The sequence below is a fragment of the Pseudophryne corroboree genome, chromosome 7 (genome assembly GCF_028390025.1).
Source record: "Pseudophryne corroboree isolate aPseCor3 chromosome 7, aPseCor3.hap2, whole genome shotgun sequence".
NCBI lineage: Eukaryota > Metazoa > Chordata > Amphibia > Anura > Myobatrachidae > Pseudophryne > Pseudophryne corroboree.
The window spans coordinates 89,819,190-89,840,567 of record NC_086450.1 but is presented as its reverse complement, the minus strand read 5'-3'; positions in this window follow the sequence as shown (position 1 = coordinate 89,840,567).

Sequence of the window (21,378 nt, the reverse complement as noted above, 5' to 3'; positions counted from 1 at the left end):
CACAGCAAAGAACTGTGCATTCTTCGAAATCCCAAATCCACAAGGAGAGTCCAATTGTGTCGGTTGCGATGCCTGACCTTCCCAACACTGGACGTGAAGAGCATGCGCCTTCCACCATTTGCACGCCCCCTGCAAGTGCTGGAAGGAGCACCCGCAGTCCAGTTCCTGATAGTCAGATTGAAGATGTCAGTGTTGAAGTACACCAGGATGAGGAGGATATGGGTGTTGCTGGCGCTGGGGAGGAAATTGACCAGGAGGATTCTGATGGTGAGGTGGTTTGTTTAAGTCAGGCACCCGGGGAGACACCTGTTGTCCGTGGGAGGAATATGGCCGTTGACATGCCAGGTGAAAATACCAAAAAAATCAGCTCTTCGGTGTGGAGGTATTTCACCAGAAATGCGGACAACAGGTGTCAAGCCGTGTGTTCCCTTTGTCAAGCTGTAATAAGTAGGGGTAAGGACGTTAACCACCTCGGAACATCCTCCCTTATACGTCACCTGCAGCGCATTCATAATAAGTCAGTGACAAGTTCAAAAACTTTGGGTGACAGCGGAAGCACTCCACTGACCAGTAAATCCCTTCCTCTTGTAACCAAGCTCACGCAAACCACCCCACCAACTCCCTCAGTGTCAATTTCCTCCTTCCCCAGGAATGCCAATAGTCCTGCAGGCCATGTCACTGGCAATTCTGACGAGTCCTCTCCTGCCTGGGATTCCTCCGATGCATCCTTGCGTGTAACGCCTACTGCTGCTGGCGCTGCTGTTGTTGCCGCTGGGAGTCGATGGTCATCCCAGAGGGGAAGTCGTAAGCCCACTTGTACTACTTCCAGTAAGCAATTGACTGTTCAACAGTCCTTTGCGAGGAAGATGAAATATCACAGCAGTCATCCTACTGCAAAGCGGATAACTGAGGCCTTGACAACTATGTTGGTGTTAGACGTGCGTCCGGTATCCGCCGTTAGTTCACAGGGAACTAGACAATTTATTGAGGCAGTGTGCCCCCGTTACCAAATACCATCTAGGTTCCACTTCTCTAGGCAGGCGATACCGAGAATGTACACGGACGTCAGAAAAAGACTCACCAGTGTCCTAAAAAATGCAGTTGTACCCAATGTCCACTTAACCACGGACATGTGGACAAGTGGAGCAGGGCAGGGTCAGGACTATATGACTGTGACAGCCCACTGGGTAGATGTATGGACTCCCGCCGCAAGAACAGCAGCGGCGGCACCAGTAGCAGCATCTCGCAAACGCCAACTCTTTCCTAGGCAGGCTACGCTTTGTATCACCGCTTTCCAGAATACGCACACAGCTGAAAACCTCTTACGGCAACTGAGGAAGATCATCGCGGAATGGCTTACCCCAATTGGACTCTCCTGTGGATTTGTGGCATCGGACAACGCCAGCAATATTGTGTGTGCATTAAATATGGGCAAATTCCAGCACGTCCCATGTTTTGCACATACCTTGAATTTGGTGGTGCAGAATTTTTTAAAAAACGACAGGGGCGTGCAAGAGATGCTGTCGGTGGCCAGAAAAATTGCGGGACACTTTCGGCGTACAGGCACCACGTACAGAAGACTGGAGCACCACCAAAAACTACTGAACCTGCCCTGCCATCATCTGAAGCAAGAAGTGGTAACGAGGTGGAATTCAACCCTCTATATGCTTCAGAGGTTGGAGGAGCAGCAAAAGGCCATTCAAGCCTATACAATTGAGCACGATATAGGAGGTGGAATGCACCTGTCTCAAGTGCAGTGGAGAATGATTTCAACGTTGTGCAAGGTTCTGATGCCCTTTGAACTTGCCACACGTGAAGTCAGTTCAGACACTGCCAGCCTGAGTCAGGTCATTCCCCTCATCAGGCTTTTGCAGAAGAAGCTGGAGGCATTGAAGAAGGAGCTAAAAGGGAGCGATTCCGCTAGGCATGTGGGACTTGTGGATGCAGCCCTTAATTCGCTTAACAAGGATTCACGGGTGGTCAATCTGTTGAAATCAGAGCACTACATTTTGGCCACCGTGCTCGATCCTAGATTTAAAGCCTACCTTGGATCTCTCTTTCCGGCAGACACAAGTCTGCTGGGGTGCAAAGACCTGCTGGTGACAAAATTGTCAAGTCAAGCGGAACGCGACCTGTCAACATCTCCTCCTTCACATTCTCCCGCAACTGGGGGTGCGAGGAAAAGGCTCAGAATTCCGAGCCCACCCGCTGGCGGTGATGCAGGGCAGTCTGGAGCGACTGCTGATGCTGACATCTGGTCCGGACTGAAGGACCTGACAACGATTACGGACATGTCGTCTACTGTCACTGCATATGATTCTCTCAACATTGATAGAATGGTGGAGGATTATATGAGTGACCGCATCCAAGTAGGCACGTCACACAGTCCGTACTTATACTGGCAGGAAAAAGAGGCAATTTGGAGGCCCTTGCACAAACTGGCTTTATTCTACCTAAGTTGCCCTCCCACAAGTGTGTACTCCGAAAGAGTGTTTAGTGCCGCCGCTCACCTTGTCAGCAATCGGCGTACGAGGTTACATCCAGAAAATGTGGAGAAGATGATGTTCATTAAAATGAATTATAATCAATTCCTCCGCGGAGACATTGACCAGCAGCAATTGCCTCCACAAAGTACACAGGGAGCTGAGATGGTGGATTCCAGTGGGGACGAATTGATAATCTGTGAGGAGGGGGATGTACACGGTGATATATCGGAGGGTGAAGATGAGGTGGACATCTTGCCTCTGTAGAGCCAGTTTGTGCAAGGAGAGATTAATTGCTTCTTTTTTGGGGGGGGTCCAAACCAACCCGTCATATCAGTCACAGTCGTGTGGCAGACCCTGTCACTGAAATGATGGGTTGGTTAAAGTGTGCATGTCCTGTTTTGTTTATACAACATAAGGGTGGGTGGGAGGGCCCAAGGACAATTCCATCTTGCACCTCTTTTTTCTTTTCTTTTTCTTTGCATCATGTGCTGATTGGGGAGGGTTTTTTGGAAGGGACATCCTGCGTGACACTGCAGTGCCACTCCTAGATGGGCCCGGTGTTTGTGTCGGCCACTAGGGTCGCTAATCTTACTCACACAGTCAGCTACCTCATTGCGCCTCTTTTTTTCTGTGCGTCATGTGCTGTTTGGGGAGGGTTTTTTGGAAGGGCCATCCTGCGTGACACTGCAGTGCCACTCCTAGATGGGCCCGGTGTTTGTGTCGGCCACTTGGGTCGCTAATCTTACTCACACAGCTACCTCATTGCGCCTCTTTTTTTCTTTGCATCATGTGCTGTTTGGGGAGGGTTTTTTGGAAGGGCCATCCTGCGTGACACTGCAGTGCCACTCCTAGATGGGCCCGGTGTTTGTGTCGGCCACTAGGGTCGCTAATCTTACTCACACAGCTACCTCATTGCGCCTCTTTTTTTCTTTGCGTCATGTGCTGTTTGGGAGGGTTTTTTGGAAGGGACATCCTGCGTGACACTGCAGTGCCACTCCTAGATGGGCCCGGTGTTTGTGTCGGCCACTAGGGTCGCTTATCTTACTCACACAGCGACCTCGGTGCAAATTTTAGGACTAAAAATAATATTGTGAGGTGTGAGGTATTCAGAATAGACTGAAAATGAGTGTAAATTATGGTTTTTGAGGTTAATAATACTTTGGGATCAAAATGACCCCCAAATTCTATGATTTAAGCTGTTTTTTAGTGTTTTTTGAAAAAAACACCCGAATCCAAAACACACCCGAATCCGACAAAAAAAATTCGGTGAGGTTTTGCCAAAACGCGTTCGAACCTAAAACACGGCCGCGGAACCGAACCCAAAACCAAAACACAAAACCCGAAAAATTTCAGGCGCTCATCTCTATTAAACATGCCCTTATCTCTTTAAACGGGGACACTCATAAATTACACAGGTTATGTGGTTGTTTAAAACCAGATGAAATGCCGGTTTGATGTCAGCAAGCCCCAGAACCTGTGTAATTCATGAGACACACAATATTTCATAAGATTTTGTAAGAAATAGAATCTGTGTTCAACCTTAGCAACTACTTATGGCGTCATAGTTATCAATACCAATAAATATATAACACTATGCGGCTGATTCAGGGTTGGAACGCCTTTGCCTTATATTTTGCAGCTGTAAAATGCATTAACTAAGGCCCTCATTCCGAGTTGTTCGCTCGCTAGCTGCTTTTAGCAGCATTGCACACGCTAGGCCGCCGCCCTCTGGGAGTGTATCTTAGCTTAGCAGAATAGCGAACGAAAGATTAGCAGACCTGCTAATAAATAATTCCTTGCAGTTTCTGAGTAGCTCCAGACCTATTCACAGATTGCGATCAGCTCAGTCCGTTTAGTTCCTGGTTTGACGTCACAAACACGCCCTGCGTTTGGCCAGCCACTCCCCCGTTTCTCCAGACACTCCCGCGTTTTTCCCTGACACGCCTGCGTTTTTTAGCACACTCCCGGAAAATGCTCAGTTACCACCCAGAAACACCCCTTTCCTGTCAATCATTCACCGATCAGCAGAGCGACTGAAAAGCGCCGCAGAATCTACAGCAAATCTACTAAGTTTTTAGTTAAATAACTAAGCGCATGTGCCCTGCGTGCCTTGCGCATGCGCATTTTGCAACAAATCGCAGCATAGCGAAAATCGGCAATGAGCGAACAACTCGGAATGACCTCAAAAAAACAGCACAATTGCTTATATATGCAATCTAGCAAAACACATCAGGCACACTCACGTTCCGTTATTATACATTGTTTTATTATAAATTGGTGATAGATTTAAATATAAATATTTACAAGTAGATACAAATATATATAGATAAAAACACACACACATATATATATATATATATATATATATACTGTATATAAGTGAACTTCAACGGATAATACAACACACAAAATTAGCAGTGAAGAAGGGGTGCAGCGTCATATACCACCCTTTTTATTGATTAATTATTAAGTATATATATATATATATATATATATATACACACTGCTCAAAAAAATAAAGGGAACACTTAAACAACACAATGTAACTCCAAGTCAATCACACTTCTGTGAAATCAAACTGTCCACTTAGGAAGCAACAATGACAGACAATCAATTTCACATGCTGTTGTGCAAATGGAATAGACAACAGGTATAAATTATAGGCAATTAGCAAGACACCCCCAATAAAGGAGTTGTTCTGCAGGTGGTGACCACAGACCACTTCTCAACTCTTATGCTTTCTGGCTGATGTTTTGGTCACTTTTGAAAGCTGGCGGTGCTTTCACTCTAGTGGTAGCATGAGACGGAGTCTACAACCCACACAAGTGGCTCAGGTAGTGCAGCTCATCCAGGATGGCACATCAATGCGAGCTGTGGCAAGAAGGTTTGCTGTGTCTGTCAGCGTAGTGTCCAGAGCATGGAGGCGCTACCAGGAGACAGGCCAGTACATCAAGAGATGTGGAGGAGGCCGTAGGAGGGCAACAACCCAGCAGCAGGACCGCTACCTCCGCCTTTGTGCAAGGAGGAACAGGAGGAGCACTGCCAGAGCCCTGCAAAATGACCTCCAGCAAGCCACAAATGTGCATGTGTCTACTCAATCGATCAGAAACAGACTCCATGAGGGTGGTATGAGGGCCTGACATCCACAGGTGGGGGTTGTGCTTACAGCCCAACACCGTGCAGGACATTTGGCATTTGTCAGAGAACACCAAGATTGGCAAATTCACCACTGGCACCCTGTGCTCTTCACAGATGAAAGCAGGTTCTCACTGAGCACATGTGACAGACGTGACAGAGTCTGGAGACGCCAAGGAGAACGTTCTGCTGCCTGCAACATCCTCCAGCATGACCGGTTTGGCAGTGGGTCAGTAATGGTGTGGGGTGGCATTTCTTTGGGGGGCCGCACAGCCCTCCATGTGCTCGCCAGAGGTAGCCTGACTGCCATTAGGTACCGAGATGAGATCCTCAGACCCCTTGTGAGACCATATGCTGGTGCGGTTGGCCCTGGGTTACTCCTAATGCAAGACAATGCTAGACCTCATGTGGCTGGAGTGTGTCAGCAGTTCCTGCAAGACGAAGGCATTGATGCTATGGACTGGCCCGCCCGTTCCCCAGACCTGAATCCAATTGAGCACATCTGGGACATCATGTCTCGCTCCATCCACCAACGCCACGTTGCACCACAGACTGTCCAGGAGTTGGCGGATGCTTTAGTCCAGGTCTGGGAGGAGATCCCTCAGGAGACCATCCGCCACCTCATCAGGAGCATGCCCAGGCGTTGTAGGGAGGTCATACAGGCACGTGGAGGCCACACACTACTGAGCCTCATTTTGACTTGTTTTAAGGACATTACATCAAAGTTGGATCAGTCTGTAGTGTGTTTTTCCACTTTAATTTTGAGTGTGACTCCAAATCCAGACCTCCATGGGTTAATACATTTGATTTCCATTGATAATTTTTGTGTGATTTTGTTGTCAGCACATTCAATTATGTAAAGAACAAAGTATTTAATAAGAATATTTCATTCATTCAGATCTAGGATGTGTTATTTTAGTGTTCCCTTTATTTTTTTTTGAGCAGTGTATATAAAAAGAGAAAGAAAATTCAGCGCCACTTGTGGGATTGGTACTCCAAAAATATTTTTCACGAATCACTCCCAATTATCATGGGTGTCAGCTGTCCCTTAAATATACAGCAATGGTGAGTTACTGAAATAATGTGTATGGCGATGTGGTATAAGGGTTCAAGCGACCAATGGTGTTGGGTAAATCTATACTGTATATATATATATATATATATATATAAACCATATATACATATAAATAATTAATAATAGTATTTTATTCTAACTCAACTTCTAAAAATAGCAGGTTAATGTAAAATTACATATAAAAAAAATTATAAAAAAGGAGGGGAGATAGGAATATCAAAAAATATACACATAAAAAATATATATTTATAACCACTAAAAAACACAGGTGTTATGTTTAAAAAGGTATTTAGGAGATCTTAACTAAGTTGGTAGGAGGTCATAGAGGGAGAGCTCCATTGGTCGCTTGAACCCTTATACCACATCGCTATATATATATATATATATATATATATATATATATCAAACAATATAGGTCTAAGTGCGTTAATGGAAAGTACTGTATACCACATCAAAACACAAAGATTCAACTTTAGTATTTAATACATAAAAGTCGCGGTAACATAAAAAAACTGTGAGCATGTCAACATCTTTTTACAGAATGTATAGGCAATTTATATAAACAATTTCTGTCAGATTAAACGGCCAGATGAAACTTAAGGTTCGTGACGAATCTTACTTAGTAACATAGAATACAGATGGAATACATTACTTGAACACAACCCAACGCGTTTCGTCCCTACCTGGGACTTCCTCAGGGGTAAAATCAAGTGCCAGATGTTTTTAAAGATAATCCAACAGTAAATGAAAAGCTCACTGAATATATCAATAAAAGCAGGTATAAAACCAATATAGGTCAGCAGCTAACTAGTGCAGTGGTCATCTCAGAGTCCAAAGTAATCATTCATTACGTCTAAGTCGCAGCTTAATTCCTTTCCACCTAGCGCCTAAGGGTACCACTTTTGTGTGTATATATATATATATCCGGGAGAGTCCTGCACTCACATCAATATAGAATCAACAGTGGGGGTGCACCCAGTAGAATCCCCTCGTTCAGGGTGGGTCCACAAATATACTTGTAGTTCCAGTTTCCTGGGGGGCACTCTCCTTTGAAAATAAAGTCCAATCGAAGTTTCTTAGGTCATACTCGGCTTTATTGGGTCGACGTTTCGGCTCAACAACCAGAGCCTTTATCAAGACAAGCCACACATATTTTCGTATTTCGATATTGAATTTAAACAGCCATTACTGATACTATACAGTTCAACAGTATAATACTGTGGTAGAACGGATGGCTATATCAGCCCATAAGTCTTCACAAATACTTTCATAGTAGAATAATCCACAAATGGACACATCGGTCCAATGTCCCTCACTAAGTGTTAGTTGCAGACATCCGTTCAGTGAGACTGTCGACAGTAGTGCCAAACATAATGCCCACAGTAGTAGTGCCCCTGACAATTAATGCCCACAGTAGTAGCACCGCGCATAATGCCCACAGAAGTGGTGCTCCTTACACATACAGATGTAGCCACGCTCATTGGTGCCACAATGCGCAGCTGTGGCGTCTCTAATGTGCCCGTGACTGTGTGCGCGTGCTTACATAAAGCAACTACCTCCAATGGAGCAGTCCACAGGATGGCAGGGAGGAACAGCAGCGAGGGTAACTCCCAGCAGGACAGGACCACCAAAGAAGATGTGTGGAGCAAGGGACTGTAGATGTCACCGTGCTTGCTCCCTCCCTCGGATAGGTAGCAGGGTTCATTACCAAGCCACCCTCCCACAGCCGCAGGGGAGATCCTTAGTGCAGGGGAAGCACACAGACAGCCGCTGATAAGCCATGCCGGAGGGACCACCAGACGCTGAAAGCCGCACTTCCTGCTGCCGGCGCCGCTGCCTGTCATACAGTGACAGGTGCAGCAGCAACAGCAGGGTAGCAGTGCGGGGAGAGCGCCTTCTCTATCTGGCGCCTCCCTGTATTGCATACCCTTGCTGAGCGGGATGCGCCGGCACTAGCCAGAACCTCTTGATATAAGATATTTCTGTTTCTGTATTTGTGCTGCTATAATTATTTCTTTTTAATCGTATGTAAAAAAAAATTATAAATTGTTCTTTCCAGTTTTTAAGCTCAAAAATTTTTATGGTCTCGTTTTAAAGACAGGTTAATTTGCTATATGTTTTATGGTGGGACACCAGTGGCCACTAATACCCCTCTCTATGTTTTTATAATTTTAACTAAACAACCTACCATTGTTATATTATTTTCGAGTCAGCTGACACCCTAGAAATAAGAAAGTATCCTATATTGTTTTATTACTTAATTGTGTGCTATACAACAGTCACAAGTGATGCCATGTCCATTCATTTATTTATTTAAATATATGCATATTGAGGATACTGGCTAGTACCGGGGAGTTGGCGGGAAACACGTCGGTGGTTTTCACCAGGGACTCCCGCAAGGAAGTTTGGTCCTAGCTGTGCCCGGTGTGCAGGTCACGGCCCTCTGATTGTATCTCCCAGTACTGGTGCCAGAATATATAACAGATGAATGGAATAGCAGGAAACCAGATGGTACTGGTTATTGGATTTGATCCGATGGTACAGGATATCGGGGGAGATGTAATAGGGTGTGAGAATCAAAAAGTGAGAGATTTTGGTCAAATTTTCAAACAGAATTTGACCAAAATCTCTCACTTTCTGATTCTTACACCCTATTACATTTCCCCCGTCAAGTTGGAACTGGTTGGTTTTTGACCCAGCACTGTAGGGAATGCCTGCAAAAGAAATGATGATTGATAAGTCAGATCCTAAAATGCTTGACTAAGTTAGAAAACGTCCTATTAAGATAGGTCTTGATATTTGGAAATAGCTCAAAGGATAATATCATGTTTTGCTAATACAGTATGTGTACTATGCTTTTCCCAAAAATCATACATTACAGAGAAAATTTACTAAGGTGGGAGTTTTTTTAGAACTGGTGATGTTGCCCATAGCAACCATTCAGATTCTATATATTATCTTCTAGAAGCAGCTAGATAAATGTTAAGTAGAATCTGATTGGTTGCTATGAGCAACATCACCAGTTCTAAAAAACCTCCCACCTTAGTAAATTTACCATTGCAGTTTTTAACTAGAGTCTCTAAATGATACAAAATATATATTTATATACTAAGATTATTTCATTTTTTTTGTCTATTCTCTCCTGTCCAACACTATCTTCCTACTTCGTCTTCTCTCTCCTTTCCTTTTCACCCCTCTCCTCCACTCTCCTGACCTCTCCCCTCTTACTCCTCCTCTTTCATGTCCTTCGCTCCTCTCTCCTGCCCCCCCCCTCCTACTACTCCTCTTCTCTCTTGTCCTCCACACCCCTCTAATCCTACTCTCTCCTATCTTCCACACCCCTCTACTCCTACTCCCTCTCCTCTCTCCTGTCCTCCAAACTCCTCTCCTCCTACTCTCTCTCCTCTCTCCTGTCCTCTATGCCCCTCTCATCCTACTCTCTCTCCTATCCTCCACACCCCTCTCCTCCTACTCCCTCTCCTCTCTCCTGTCTTCCTCACCCCTCTCCTCCTACTCTCTCTTTTATCCACTCCACCCCTCTTTCTATTCCACAACAAAACTCTTCTTTATACATAAAAACAGATAAAACTATGTAGTTCATGCCTTATGCATGCATCATTAGCTCCCCATGCTTTAGGTGCATAGTAGTTATGATAATATTTTTTTTATCATAATGTACACATACGTGCAAAACTCACATGGCATGAAAAGTTAAATGTTCATATGTTCACGTCATATAGTATGTTATACACACCTGATGTAATAAGCAGTGGTCTCCTGCTGCACTTAGAAGAACAAGTGTGCCAGGAGTGCATGATAGACCTGGATGCGGCACATGATGACATCATACATTGCTGGTGTCCATAGCTGTCTGCGCATGCAGGAGTTGTCTGGGTTCTATGTCTGGAAGAGGTGAAGGAATAAGCAGAAGTCTATGGGGGTCATTCCGAGTTGTTCGCTCGGTAATTTTCTTCGCATCGCAGCGTTTTTCTGCTTAGTACGCATGCGCAATGTTCGCACTGCGACTGCGCCAAGTATTTTTGCTATGAAGATAGTTTTTTTACTCACGGCTTTTTCTTCGCTCCGGCGATCGTAATGTGATTGACAGGAAATGGGTGTTACTGGGCGGAAACAGGCCGTTTTATGGGCGTGTGGGGAAAAACGCTACCGTTTCCGGAAAAAACGCGGGAGTGGCTGGAGAAACGGGGGAGTTTCTGGGCGAACGCTGGGTGTGTTTGTGACGTCAAACCAGGAACGACAAGCACTGAACTGATCGCAGATGCCGAGTAAGTCTGAAGCTACTCTGAAACTGCTAAGTAGTTTGTAATCGCAATATTGCGAATACATCGTTCGCAATTTTAAGAAGCTAAGATTCACTCCCAGCAGGCGGAGGCTTAGCGTGTGTAACTCTGCTAAAATCGCCTTGCGAGCGAACAACTCGGAATGAGGGCCTATGTTTTGCTAAAGAGCAAGGAGAAGCCACCAGGGGAATGCAACCAAGTAAATGTCTCTTTTCCTTCATCACTATCATGTGTCGGCAGTCTCACTAACTATACAGTTTACCAGCAATCTCACTAACCATACTGCATGCGGCAATCTAACTAATCATACTGCATGCCGGCAGTCTAACTAACCATACTGCATGCAGGTGAGAGACCTCATTTCCCATGGATACCGGCTGGAATTCCAAACTCTACCTCCTCACAGGTTTTTCAAGTCGGGCTTACCAGCTTTACCGGCAGCAAAAGTTACCTTGCAAGAGGCTATTAAAAAACTCATGTACAATACCAGACATTAGTCGTCTCAATGGCATGGTACAGGCTTTAAATCAAGATGTGGTTGCCCAACGTCCAATTTCATGGCTTTAAATTGTTTTTTACATTTTTCTTCCCACGGCCTATATACAGTGTATTTCTTTTGAGGGGTCTGCAACACTGTAAAAAATTGTACAGCGCATATAGGTGAATAAACTGTTTAAGCATGATTGGTACATGCACTGTGTATATGTCTGGTGGCCATTTTAGTGTACTAAGGGGGTCAGTCCGAGTTGATCGTAGCTGTGCTAAATTTAGCACAGCTATGATCATCTTCCCTGACATGCGGGGGGACGCCCAGCACAGAGCCAGTCCGCCCCGCATGTCAGTCCGCCCCCCCCCCTCCCCTCCCCGGCACAAGTACACAAGCATCACACAGCGGCGATGCTTTTGTATTTGTGGAGTAACTCCCGGCCAGGGGAGCTCCTGCGGCTGGCCGGGAGTTGATCGTTGCTGCCACTGGCCTCAGCGGCTGCGTGAGACGTCACGCAGCCACCGCGGCCCCCCCCCCCCCCCAATGGTCCAGCCACACCTGCGTTGGCCGGACCACGCCCCCTAAGCGGCAGCTTAACGCCGCCGTCCAGCCCCCTCCCGCCCTGCGACTGCCTCTGCCTGTCAATCAGGAAAGGCGATCACTACTGAACGACGGCCTTCGACCGTCCGGTGCACTGCGGCGCCTTCGCATGCGCAATTCTGACCCGATCGCTGCACTGCGATAAACTGCAGCGAGCGAACGGGTCGGAATGACCCCCTAAATGCGTTTCAAGAAGTGCCACAATTGCTAAGGAATGATTCAAAAGCAAAAAAGACCTGAAAAATCATAGCTTCTTGTGTCATTACTCTGGTTGGATTATCAATTCAGTCTTTTTGCACAACTGTCTAACAACAAGTGGATCAAGAAATGGCATATTTTCAATTCCAGGTGTATTTTTTCATGTGTATTACATATACTTCAAGATTCTTCTGTGCATTTATAAGTGGCTTCATTGTATCAATGGCTTGTTGTGCAAAATGTGTATTACTAATACGAATTAAGGGTCTGATTCATTAAGGATTGCAAATACAAAGCTCGCAGCAGCTTTGCATTTGCAGTCCTTAGCAATGCAGGAGGAGGTGCATACCACCTCCTACCTGCATTTGCGATGCGATCGCATCTCAATTGGACATTGCAACCATCGCTTGCAATGTTCATCTGCGCCAGCAGGCTGACTAAGTGTCAGCTTACTCAGCCTTGCCATCACAGTGCGGCTTGCCGGGCCAAGGAAACAGCATTTCTCTGACGTCCTAAGTGGATGCTGGGACCATGGGGAATAGCGGCTCCGCAGGAGACTGGGCACAACTAAAAGAAAGCTTTTGGTCTAACTGGTGTGCACTGGCTCCTCCCTCTATGACCCTCCTCCAGACTTCAGTTAGAATCTTGTGCCCGGCTGAGCTGGATGCACACTAGGGGCTCTCCTGAGCTCCTAGAAAAGAAAGTATATTTTAGGTTTTTTATTTTCAGTGAGATCTGCTGGCAACAGACTCACTGCTATGAGGGACTAAGGGGAGAAGAAGCGAACCTACCTGCTTGCAGCTAGTTTGGGCTTCTTAGGCTACTGGACACCATTAGCTCCAGAGGGATCGAACACAGGACCCGACCTCGATCGTCCGGTCCCAGAGCCGCGCCGCCGTCCCCCTTACAGAGCCAGAAGCATGGAGATGGTCCTGAAAATCGGCGGCAGAAGACTTCGGTCTTCAACAAGGTAGCGCACAGCACTGCAGCTGTGTGCCATTGCTCCTCATGCACACCTCACACTCCGGTCACTGATGGGTGCAGGGCGCTGGGGGGGGGGGGGGGCGCCCTGAGCAGCAATATTAATACCTTGGCTAGCAAATAATCACAATATATAGTCCCAGAGGCTATATATGTGAAAAATACCCCTGCCAGAATCCATAAAAAAGCGGGAGAAAGTCCGCCGGAAAAGGGGCGGGGCTATCTCCCTCAGCACACTGGCGCCATTTTTCCCTCACAGCTCCGCTGGAAGGATCGCTCCCAGGCTCTCCCCTGCAGTTTCAAGCTACAAAGGGTAAAAAAGAGAGGGGGGGCACTAAATTTAGGCGCAGCAATATATATTTAAGCAGCTAGAAGGGAAAATCACTCAGTTATAGTGTGTATCCCTGTTTTATGTAGCGCTCTGGTGTGTGCTGGCATACTCTCTCTCTGTCTCCCCAAAGGGCTTTGTGGGGTCCTGTCCTCTGTCAGAGCATTCCCTGTGTGTGTGCGGTGTGTCGGTACGGCTGTGTCGACATGTTTGATGAGGAGGCTTATGTGGAGGCGGAGCAGATGCCGATAAATGTGATGTCACCCCCTGTGGGGCCGACACCTGAGTGGATGGTTATATGGAAGGAATTACGGGACAGTGTCGACTCCTTACATAAAAGGTTTGACGACATACCAAATATGGGACAGCCGGCTTCTCAGCCTGTGCCTGCCCAGGCGTCTCAAAAGCCATCAGGGGCTCTAAAACGCCCGCTACCTCAGATGGCAGACACAGATGTCGACACGGATACTGACTCCAGTGTCGACGACGATGAGACAAATGTAACTTCCAATAGGGCCACACGTTACATGATTAAGGCTATGAAAAATGTGTTGCACATTTCTGATGTTACCCAAGGTACCACAAAAAAGGGTATTATGTTTGGAGAGAAAAAACTACCAGTAGTTTTTCCTCCATCTGAGGAATTAAATGAAGTGTGTGAAGAAGCGTGGACTTCCCCCGATAAGAAACTGGTAATTTCTAAAAGGTTACTAATGACGTACCCTTTCCAGCCAGAGGATAGGTCACGTTGGGAAACATCCCCTAGGGTGGATAAAGCGCTCACACGCTTGTCAAAGAAGGTGGCACTACCGTCTCCGGATACGGCCGCCCTAAAGGAGCCTGCTGATAGAAAGCAGGAGGCTATCCTGAAGTCTGTATATACACACACAGGTATTATACTGAGACCAGCTATTGCTTCAGCATGGATGTGCAGTGCTGCAGCTGCGTGGTCAGATTCCCTGTCGGAAAATATTGATACCCTAGACAGGGACACTATATTGCTAACCGTAGAGCATATTAAAGACGCAGTCTTATACATGAGAGATGCACAGAGGGATATTTGCCGGCTGGCATCTAAAATAAGTGCAATGTCCATTTCTGCCAGGAGAGGGTTATGGACTCGGCAGTGGACAGGTGATGCAGATTCTAAAATTCACATGGAAGTTTTGCCTTATAAAGGTGAGGAGTTGTTCGGGGATGGTCTCTCGGACCTCGTTTCCACAGCAACAGCTGGGAAGTCAGCATTTTTACCCCATGTTCCCTCACAGCCAAAGAAAGCACCGTATTCTCAGGTACAGTCCTTTCGGCCCCATAAGGGCAAGCGGGTTAAAGGCGCGTCCTTTCTGCCCAGAGGTAGAGGGAAAAAGCTGCAGCATACAGCCAGTTCCCAGGAGCAAAAGTGCTCCCCCCGCTTCCTCCAAGTCCACCGCATGACGCTGGGGCTCCACAGGCGGAGCCGGGTACGGTGGGGGCCCATCTCAAAAACTTCAGCAATCAGTGGGCTCGCTCACGGGTGGATCCCTGGATCCTTCAAGTAGTATCTCAGGGGTACAAGCTGGAATTCGAGACGTCTCCCCCCCGCCATTTCCTCAAATCTGCCTTGCCAACAACTCCCTCAGGCAGGGAGGCAGTGCTAGAGGCAATTCACAAGCTGTATTCCCAGCAGGTGATAGTCAAGGTGCCCCTACTTCAACAAGGACGGGGTTACTATTCCACAATGTTTGTGGTACCAAAACCGGACGGTTCGGTGAGACCCATTTTAAATTTGAAATCCTTGAACACATATATAAAAAAATTCAAGTTCAAGATGGAATCGCTCAGGGCGGTTATTGCAAGCCTGGACGAGGGGGATTACATGGTATCACTGGACATCAAGGATGCTTACCTGCATGTCCCCATTTACCATCCTCACCAGGAGTACCTCAGATTTGTGGTACAGGATTGTCATTACCAATTCCAGACGTTGCCGTTTGGTCTATCCACGGCTCCGAGGGTATTTACCAAGGTAATGGCCGAAATGATGATACTCCTTCGAAAGAAGGGAGTTTTAATTATCCCGTACTTGGACGATCTCCTGATAAAGGCGAGGTCCAGGGAGCAGTTGTTGGTCGGGGTAGCACTATCTCGGGAGGTGCTACAACAGCACGGCTGGATTCTAAATATTCCAAAGTCACAGCTGGTCCCTACGACATGTCTACTGTTCCTGGGGATGGTTCTGGACACAGAACAGAAAAAAGTGTTTCTCCCGGAGGAGAAGGCCAAGGAGCTGTCATCTCTAGTCAGAGGCCTCCTAAAACCAAAACAGGTGTCGGTGCATCACTGCACGCGAATCCTGGGAAAAATGGTAGCTTCCTACGAAGCAATTCCATTCGGCAGGTTCCATGCAAGAACCTTTCAGTGGGACCTGTTGGACAAGTGGTCCGGATCGCATCTTCAGATGCATCGGCTGATAACCCTGTCTCCAAGGACCAGGGTGTCTCTGCTGTGGTGGCTGCAAAGTGCTCATCTTCAAGAGGGCCGCAGATTCGGCATACAGGACTGGGTCCTGGTGACCACGGATGCCAGCCTTCGAGGCTGGGGGGCAGTCACACAGGGAAGGAACTTCCAAGGACTATGGTCAAGTCAGGAGACTTCCCTACACATAAATATTCTGGAACTGAGGGCCTTTTTCAATGCCCTAAGTCAGGCAAAACCCCTGCTTCAAAACCAGCCGGTACTGATCCAGTCAGACAACATCACGGCAGTCGCCCATGTAAACCGACAGGGCGGCACAAGAAGCAGGACGGCGATGGCAGAAGCCACAAGGATTCTACGATGGGCGGAAAATCACGTGTTAGCACTGTCAGCAGTGTTCATTCCGGGAGTGGACAACTGGGAAGCAGACTTCCTCAGCAGGCACGACCTCCACCCGGGAGAGTGGGGACTTCATCCAGAAGTCTTCCAACTGATTGTAAACCGTTGGGAATGGCCACAGGTGGACATGATGGCGTCCCGCCTAAACAAAAAGCTAGAAAGATATTGTGCCAGGTCAAGAGACCCTCAGGCGATAGCTGTGGACGCTCTAGTGACACCGTGGGTGTACCGGTCGGTTTATGTGTTCCCTCCTCTTCCTCTCATACCAAAGGTACTGAGGATAATAAGGAGAAGAGGAGTAAGAACTATACTCATTGTTCCGGATTGGCCAAGAAGAGCTTGGTACCCGGAACTTCAAGAAATGATCTCAGAGGACCCATGGCCTCTGCCGCTCAGACAGGACCTGCTGCAGCAGGGGCCCTGTCTGTTCCAAGACTTACCGCGGCTGCGTTTGACGGCATGGCGGTTGAACACCGGATCCTGAAGGAAAAGGGCATTCCGGAGGAAGTCATTCCTATGCTGATTAAAGCTAGGAAAGAAGTGACCGCAAACCATTATCACCGCATTTGGCGAAAATATGTTGCGTTGTGTGAGGCCAGGAAGGCCCCAACGGAGAAATTTCAGCTGGGCCGTTTTCTGCACTTCCTACAGTCAGGGGTGACTATGGGCCTAAAATTGGGTTCCATTAAGGTCCAGATTTCGGCTCTATCGATTTTCTTCCAGAGAGAACTGGCTTCACTACCTGAAGTTCAGACTTGTTAAGGGAGTGCTGCATATTCAGCCCCCTTTTGTGCCTCCAGTGGCACCTTGGGATCTCAATGTGGTGTTGGATTTCCTAAAGTCACATTGGTTTGAGCCACTTATAACCGTGGAATTGAAATATCTCACGTGGAAAGTGGTCATGTTGTTGGCCTTGGCTTCGGCCAGGCGTGTATCAGAATTGGCGGCTTTGTCATGTAAAAGCCCTTATCTGATTTTCCATATGGATAGGGCAGAATTGAGGACTCGTCCCCAGTTTCTCCCTAAGGTGGTATCAGCTTTTCATCTGAACCAACCTATCGTGGTGCCTGCGGCTACTAAAGACTTGGAGGCTTCCAAGTTGTTGGACGTAGTCAGGGCCCTGAAAATTTATGTTTCCAGGACAGCTGGAGTCAGAAAGACTGACTCGCTATTTATCCTGCTTGCGCCCAACAAGTTGGGTGCACCTGCTTCAAAGCAGACTATTGCTCGCTGGATCTGTAGTACGATTCAGCTTGCACATTCTGCGGCTGGACTGCCGCATCCTAAATCAGTGAAAGCCCATTCCACGAGGAAGGTGGGCTCTTCTTGGGCGGCTGCCCGAGGAGTCTCGGCTCTACAACTTTGCCGAGCAGCTACTTGGTTGGGGTCGAACACATTTGCTAAATTCTACAAGTTTGACACCCTGGCTGAGGAGGATCTAGAGTTTGCCCATTCGGTGCTGCAGAGTCATCCGCACTCTCCCGCCCGTTTGGGAGCTTTGGTATAATCCCCATGGTCCTTACGGAGTCCCAGCATCCACTTAGGACGTCAGGGAAAATAAGATTTTACTCACCGGTAAATCTATTTCTCGTAGTCCGTAGTGGATGCTGGGCGCCAATCCCAAGTGCGGATTGTCTGCAATACTTGTATATAGTTATTGTTTAACTAAAGGGTTGTTGAGCCATCTGTTGAGAGGCTCAGTTTTTGTCATACTGTTAACTGGGTATTGTATCACGAGTTATACGGTGTGATTGGTGTGGCTGGTATGAGTCTTACCCGGGATTCAAAATCCTTCCTTATTGTGTCAGCTCTTCCGGGCACAGTATCCTAACTGAAGTCTGGAGGAGGGTCATAGAGGGAGGAGCCAGTGCACACCAGTTAGACCAAAAGCTTTCTTTTAGTTGTGCCCAGTCTCCTGCGGAGCCGCTATTCCCCATGGTCCTTACGGAGTCCCAGCATCCACTACGGACTACGAGAAATAGATTTACCGGTGAGTAAAATCTTATTTTCGCGACGCAATCCTGGAAAACAGGTCGACATGCCGGCTGCCCCCATCCCTCCCTGCGAACACCTCTGACCGTCAATCAGGCAGAGGTGTTCGCATACTTGCACTGCGATTGCAGGACCTACTCTGCACATGCGCAGAACAGGTTCTGCGCTTGCACAAGAGCCTAACATCGGGGATTGTTTATACAATCCTTACTGAATCACCCCTTAAATCTGGTAGTAGATCTTAAATGACAAATTGTCTAAATATTGTATGCTTATTTCCAAAAAAAAAGAAAAAAAGAAAATTCCTATTTTAATATCCTTAAACTGCATGTATAAGTCTTTTGATATTATTAATAAAAAAAGTTCACAATCCTGCAAAAGTAATTTAATATAATGGTGTAAGAAAATTTTCATTCTGTACAACCTTGGGAGCAAAATAGCAAAATGTAAATACCACTTTTGGGTAATCCGATTCATTATTTTAGAATTTTGAAGTACAAGGTTCTCTGGAGTTTAAAGTGAATACAGAACCCAAGCATTGATTTGATTTGACAGTATCATAGCCGAACACTGATACCAAGTATGTCTAAATTCACATTTTGCTCATTAAAAGCGTCCATCCAGTTACCCTTTGCCCTTTGACCCCATGAGAGTATAGAGAAGAAATTGCTAAGTACTCTTCAGTGTTCTACGAACAGCTGTTACCAGTTTTCCTATGACCAACTGCAAAGCTTATTAGTTATATCTGCACTCAGAGAAGCAGACAGTCTTTTAGCTTTAGAGGAGTAAAATGCTGGTAAAACATGGGTGGATAATAATTAATAGTTAATAATATTGTGAGGCTCATGTGTAGTTGGACCCATTTTGCACCAAAAACGCTGTCATAAAATGTGCCTTAAAAACAGATCATGTAATGCACCGGAAATTTTTCGGGTTTTGTGTTTTGGTTTTGGATTTGGTTCCGCGGCCGTGTTTTGGATTCGGACGCATTTTGGCAAAACCTCCCTTAAAAAATTTTGTCGGATTCGGGTGCGTTTTGGATTCAGGTGTTTTTTTCCAAAAACCCCTAAAAACAGCTTAAATCATAGAATTTGGGGGTAATTTTGATCCTATAGTATTATTAACCTCAATAACCATAATTTCACTCATTTCCAGTCTATTCTGAACACCTCACACCTCACAATATTATTTTTAGTCCTAAAATTTGCACCGAGGTCGCTGGATGACTAAGCTAAGCGACCCAAGTGGGCGGCACAAACACCTGGCCCATCTAGGAGTGGTACTGCAGTGTCAGACAGGATGGCACTTATAAAAATTGGCCCCAAACATCACATGATGCAAAGATAAAAAAAATAAAAAAAAGAGGTGCAAGATGGAATTGTCCTTGGGCCCTCCCACCCACCCTTATGTTGTATAAACAGGACATGCACACTTTAACAAACCCATAATTTCAGCGACAGGGTCTGCTACACGACTGTGGCTGAAATGACTGGTTGGTTTGGGCCCCCATCAAAAAAAGAAGCAATCAATCTCTCCTTGCTCAAACTGGCTCTACAGAGGCAAGATGTCGACCTCATCATCATCCTCTGATTCTTCACCCCTTTCACTGTGTACATCCCCCTCCTCACAGAGTATTAATTTGTCCCCACTGGAATCCACCATCATAGGTCCCTGTGAACTTTCTGGAGGCAATTGCTGGTAAATGTCTCCATGGAGGAATTGATTATAATTAATTTTGATGAACATCATCTTCTCCACATTTTGTGGAAGTAACCTCATACGCCGATCGCTGACAAGGTGACCGGCTGCACTAAACACTCTTTCGGAGAATACAATGGAGGGGGGGGGGGGGCAACCTAGGTAAAATAAAGCCAGTTTGTACAAGGGCCTCCAAATTGCCTCTTTTTCCTGCCAGTATACGTACGGACTGTCTGACGTGCCTACTTGGATGCTGTCACTCATATAATCCTCCACTATTCTTTCAATAGTAACAGAATCATATGCAGTGACACTAGACGACATGCCAGTAACCGTTGGCAGGTCCCTCAGTCAGGACCAGATGTCAGTTTTCGCTCCTGACTGCCCTGCATCACCGGCAGCGGGTGGTTTTGGAAATCTGATCCTTTTCCTGGCAGCTCCAGTGGCGGTAGAAAATGAAGTAGGAGCTGTTGGCGGGTCACGTTCCGCTTGACTTGACAAGTGTCTCACCAGCAGGTCTTTGAACATCTGCAGACTTGTGTCTGCCTGGAAAGAAAGCTACAACGTAGGCTTTAAACCTAGGATCGAGCACGGTGGCCAAAATGTAGTGCTCTGATTTCAACAGATTGACCACCCGTGAATCCTGGTTAAGCGAATGAAGGGCTCCATCCACAAGTCCCACATGCCTAGCGGAATCGTTCCGTTTTAGCTCCTCCTTCAATCTCTCCAGCTGCTTCTGCAAAAACCTGATGAGGGGAATGACCTGACTCAGGCTCGCAGTGTCTGAACTGACTTCACGTGTGGCAAGTTCAAAGGGTTGCAGAACCTTGCACAACGTTGAAATCATTCTCAACTGCACTTGAGTCAGGTGCATTACCCCTCCTTTGCCTATATTGTAGGCAGATGTATAGGCTTGAATGGCCTTTTGCTGCTCCTCCATCCTCTGAAGCATATAGAGGGCTGAATTCCACCTCATTACCACCTCTTGCTTCAGCTGATAGCGGGGCAGGTTCAGGAGTGTTTGCTGGTGCTCCAGTCTTCGGCACGCGGTGGCTGAATGCCGAAAGTGGCCCGCAATTCTTGGGCCACCAACAGCATCTTTTGCACACCATTGTCGTTTTTTTTTTAATTCTGCACCACCAAATTCATTGTATGTGCAAAACATGGGACGTGCTGGAATTTGCTCACATGTAATGCACGCACGATATTGGTGGCGTTGTCCGATGTCACAAATCCCCAGGAGA